Consider the following 5,673-nt stretch of genomic DNA (forward strand, 5'->3'; position numbering starts at 1 on the left):
CCAAAAGCTTGTCTATGGCCCCTTTCCTCATAAAAACATACAGAACTAAGTCTGCAAGAGGACTCAACTTAACCAACACATTAGACAGAATGTCTAGGGTTGTGTAATGTCTGTCCCTATTCTGTGTTTTCCTGTGTGTGTTGATTATGGGCAGGAACAAAAGCAGGTAAATAAGCAGCACCAGAACCAACATTGCCACAATTCGTCGTTTTCTATCAGCAGGAACTGAAATTGAAGCAGACAGGGCTTTGAGGGTCCCAACCAGGAAGAATATGAGCAGTGGGAGGGGAAGGAGGGAAAATATGTACAAAGGTATTAAAAACACTCGACGACGCCAAAGTAAAGAACAGAAGAGATAGAAAAGAGGAACAACCCAGACCAGGACACAGACCACCACGGAGATCTTGATGGTTCGTCTGAAGCGGTACCACAGTGGCCAGGCGATGACCAAATACCTGTAATACAAGATGTAAGACACAGCTTCAGAATGGCTAAAGGGGCATTTGTAAGGTCTCGAGCAAAATGGTTGGAACAAGGGGAAAGGAATTCAAGTTATTTTTTTGCTTTAGAGAAGCGAAATCGCAAGAGGAATAATTTGACTACTCTTAAAATTAACGATAATATCACCTCTAACTCTTTAGAAATTTCAAAATATGTTGGTACATTTTATAGCAATATATATAAGTCAAATATTCAACTCGGTGAATGTGATAAATTCATTGAGTCAATTAAAGCATGTACACCAACTATATCTGAATAATTTAAATTGGATTGTGAACGTCCCATTACTAAATTGGAAATTTCAGAGGCTGTCGGGTCAATGAAAAAAGGGAAATCTCCTGGTAACGACGGACTTTCAGTTGAATTTTATTTACATTTTTGGGAAATTATTGAAAATCCTCTATTTGATCTATTTAAAGAATGCACTCTAAAAAAGGAAATGTCCACAAGTATGAAGCAAGGCTTAATATGTCTTCTCCCTAAACCTGAGAAAGATCACTTATTGATAGAAAACTGGAGACCTATTACGCTCTTAAATATTGACTATAAAATTGTATCATTGATTTTTGCCAAACGGTTAAAAAGAGGTCTTCATGAGATAATTAATGAAACACAGACTGGTTTTATGTCTAATCGTCACATTAGCTCCAATATAAGACTTGTTCTAGACCTGCTGGACTATTCTGATAACATCAATTCTGATGCATTAAGTATTTTATTTTGATTTTATAAAGCATTTGATACGTAGAACACTATTTTTATTCAATGCACTTAAGATTTTTGGTTTTGACCAAATTTTATATCTGCTGTCGAAATGTTTACAAAAATATTGACAGTTCTGTGATTTTATATCCAAACACCACAAAAAGATTTCCGGTAATGCGATCTGTTCGCCAGAGCTGCCCTATTTCTCCGTTCTTGTCCTGCTGGTGGTTGAATTATTGTCATTACCATTCGACTTAATCCTATTATTAAGGTTACTATTTTTGGTAAGGAGATTAGAGTAACACTAGCAGGATACAGCTCTCTTTTTAAGCGAAAACATCAGATTGCATATGCTATTCCTAATTGACCCATTCTCGGCTGCTTCGGGTTTAACACTCAACAAATCTAAATGTGAAATTTTATGTCTGTATCAGACTGAAGAGGAAAAACTGTTTGATATTCCTGTTAAAAAATGTAATAAATTGGTATTCATATTTGCAAAGACTATATGGACGTCAGCATCTTAATTTTTCATCCAAATTGAAGAAGACTAGACTATACTGAACATGTGGCTTCAAAGAGACATTTCTATTTTGGGAAGGATTCTTTTGACTAAAGCAGAGGGATTTCCAGATTGTCAACCCTGCCCTCTATCTCAATGTCCACGTTCAACTTGTAAGACATAAATACTATGTTTACCAATTTTGTATGGAAAAACGACACCACCATTTAAAAAAAGCAGTGCTCTCTGGCTCTAAGGATGAAGGTGGATTTGAACTTTTGGACTTTTCGGACTTAATTACACCTTCAGGTGAAATGGTTGAAGGAATGTAGAGCACCAGAGTCATTTGGTACTTTATTCCCAATAATGTGTTTCATGATGTGGGAGGTCTAAATTTTTGTTGAATTGTAACTACAATATTACAAGATTGCCTTTAAAAATGTCTAATTTTTATCAACAGCTCTATTGGCATGGAAGCTGTGTCATTCTCACAACTTTTCTCCACACAAAGCCATCTTGTGGAATAATGAATCCATCACTAGAGAACAATCCCTATATTTGCAAACATGGATTGATAGAGGTATATATTCATAAAGGATCTATTTGATGTAATAGCCGATATTAAACTATGAATCCTTTCTCAGAGAGAAGTCATTCCCAATAACTTTTAAAGAAATAATTCAGTTTTCAATCTACCCTATATGGCTTATAGAGTTAATGAATTATAAAATACAAATGAAGTCCCTGATTTTAAATTTACTCTTTATATAAATAGTATGGATGTAATGAGCAAGAATTGTACCAATAAACACATTAGAAAATGTTTTCTAAATTTAAAAAAAGTAACACCTCGTGGGAAATTTTTTTGGAACTCTCACTTTAACAATATTAACTGGCATAGGGCGTGGCTTGTTCCTTTTAGATATTGCATCTCAAACAAAATAAGAGAATTACATTTGAAAATATTACACAATATATATCCTACCAGCTTATTTATATCAAAATTCATGCCAATTGACAAGTGTTGTAGTTTTTGTAAATCCGAACAAGAATCGTTAATTCATCTTTTTTATGGTTGGTCTTTTAGTATCGCATTCTGGAAAAGTTTAGAAAATTATATTTGTCTAAAACATCACAAAATCATACGGAAGGGAAACACATTATTCACATATTTGATTAAAGATAGAAATATTTGTAATATTGTTAATCTCTTTATCTTATAGGGAAGTTTCACATCCACAAATCGAAGTTTTCCAATTCTAAACTTGTTTTAAACTTTTCCAAATTGAAATTGACACATATATGTATCTATTAATTTAATTACTAATAAAAAGCTAGATTTATCTTGATATAACTCCAATCTATTTAACTAATTACTGTTTTTGCATTTCATACACCTTTGTAAATCTGTCACACTTATTTTTATTTATTTATTTTTTTTTTTATTTTGTTTTATTTACTATTGTCCACCTCATAATCTATTTACTATGTACTTTTTTATCAATATGTTTTACACTCTCATGTAAGTTGCAACTCACTCTTTTATATATTCTTAATTTTTCTGAAAAAAAAAAAAAGACTGTATATACATTGTTAATATTAACGGTCTATGTGTAAACACTCTACTTTCTTAAACTGTCATAGTTTGAACTGCGATGTCTGAATGTTTTAATGTTGTTTGTTAAAAAAAAAAAAAAAAAAAAAAAAAACACAGCTTCAGAATTAGATAGTAATACAATGGTCAGACACAGAAGAAGCTACAGACATTCTGGAGAGACAGATACCTTTCCAGGGAGATGCACACCATGAAGTAAACACTGGCCATCAGACTACAGCCATAAATGTGACTGGTTATTGGGTCTGCGTTCTGGTCCTTTGATCGTGAAACAAAACTGATCATGCAGCAGAGCTGAATGATGTCAGAAATGAGAAGGTTGATGACGTAGATCGGAGCAACATGATCCTTTTGCACCTGCAGGAAAACATTGGTTAAAGTAAAGTAAACAATTTTAAACATAATCTGACCTCTTCTTCCCAAATATGTCTGCAGGGTCCAATCAGCTTCATGTACATTTCAACTATGCAGTTCATTATTCCTGTCATTAAAATACTTCACCCCAGCCCTCTGACATGTCGCCCCCAACTCAGATCAAGATCCTTTACAGACAGGCACTTGACACAAATAGATCTCAGTCATAATGTACGTACCAGACAATAAAGAGCATAGATGGCCAGGAGGGTCAAAGGCAGTCCAATACAAATGATTATGCTTGTCACCACAGATATGATGAATTTTGTTTGTATATCATTGTAATAGAAGATGAAATCATAGTAATCGTCATCATGGAATGATGTCTTGTTAATGTAGAAATCTTCCATTCTTCAGAGTGGAACCTGTTTAGGAGATCAGGTTATAAAATGAGGCATGAAACACGCTGTTTAATATCTACCTAGCATTGTTCAGTGACATCACTAAAGCTGTGAGGAGCAAGTTCAAACAAATACAGAATTCATTTATAGGATACCCACAAAAGACTACAATTGCTTTCAGTTTCTATTGACTTTTCTCAATTTTCGATACACTGTCTGCTTATTACGGTGGCTCTGAAGTGCAAACCACAACAGCACATCTCACAGCATGACAGGGAGTTGTGTTGATTTGCTGTCATGGTTTGCACTTCAAGGCCACCGTAGTTAATATCTAATCAAATCTTTCAGTTTCAGATAGGTGATAGAAATGTTTAACGTCTTTACTACAGTCAGAGAACATTGTCCCTGTTTCAGCAATTTAACATGTTTAATGTTAAAGTTCTCATATTATGCTTTTTGGCTTTTCCACTTTCCTTTTTTGTGTTATATATTTTTTGTGCATATTATTAAGTTTTACAAAGTTTAAGTTTAAGTGAAAAAGCCCAAAGTCCCCCCAAAGGGACATCTCCAACAGAAAACACTGTTCACAAACTGCTCCTTACAGCTCTGTTGTAGTCCAGCCTTTACTTCAGAAACTAACGTGCGTCACTTTGTAACACACCATATAATGCTCAACCAGCTGCTAGCTTAGCACGCCCTCGTACTCTGCTTCAGACTGGCTAGTAGTCCTTACCTAGGTACTGTCAGGGCACACCCTCATACTCTGCTTCTGACTGGCTAGTAGTCCTTACCTAGGTACTGTCAGGACCCTTATACTCTGCTTCTGACTGGCTAGTAGTCCTTACTTAGATATACTGTCAATTTTGGGCAAGTTACTTCCAAAATGTAGATTACTAGTTACTGTCATTTGAAAGTAATTAGTTATATTACAATATTCCTGTCTCTGAATTGTAATGTGTTACAAATACTTTTTGATCACTTTTGAGTTACTTTCACCAAAGTAATAGCAGAAGTTTGACTTGGCAGGTAGTTTTTGAATTTCACCACCGGATCAATAAAGTCTCCTCTTTATCCATCTCCTCTCAATACATCATAGATTACTCATATATTTTGTATAATTGATATGAATATGCAAATTAACTAAAGCTTTAAAAATAGTAAAACGTACAAAAGTAGGTGAAAAGGAAAATACTCAATTAAAACTACATTATAGTTGTACTGAAGTACGGCATTGTTGTAAAAATGTTTGTTTTAAAGCACTTGAATAATAAATTCATGTTGTTTAGTTTAAAACAGTGTAAAGGAAATGGTTAAATTATAGTGTGATTAATCACTATTTACATTATTTGCAGTACTTGATTTACAGTTGATGTGTGTAAAGGTACAAAACTTTATTTGTTTAACAGACATTTAGTTTTACTGCAAACTGTCACAGGAAGTGTTTTTATTTTGAAGTAGCCTACACGGAAGTGTACTCTTATCTCTTGCTAGCTGTCACTTCCCAATGTGAGGTGAGTGCAGATTTGAGTTGTGCATGCTCAAATGCAGAGGTGGGTAGAGTAGCCAAAAATTGTACTTAAGTAAAAGTACTGTTA

The 5,673-nt window shown here is 34.2% G+C and overlaps 1 pseudogene; it reads right to left on the reverse strand.

Annotated features, from left to right (window-relative positions):
• LOC116697130 (ovarian cancer G-protein coupled receptor 1-like) overlaps window positions 1-5,673 on the reverse strand; it is a 7,041-nt pseudogene that overhangs the window by 249 nt on the left and 1,119 nt on the right.

This window comes from Etheostoma spectabile, chromosome 10, assembly GCF_008692095.1.
Source record: "Etheostoma spectabile isolate EspeVRDwgs_2016 chromosome 10, UIUC_Espe_1.0, whole genome shotgun sequence".
Lineage (NCBI taxonomy): Eukaryota > Metazoa > Chordata > Actinopteri > Perciformes > Percidae > Etheostoma > Etheostoma spectabile.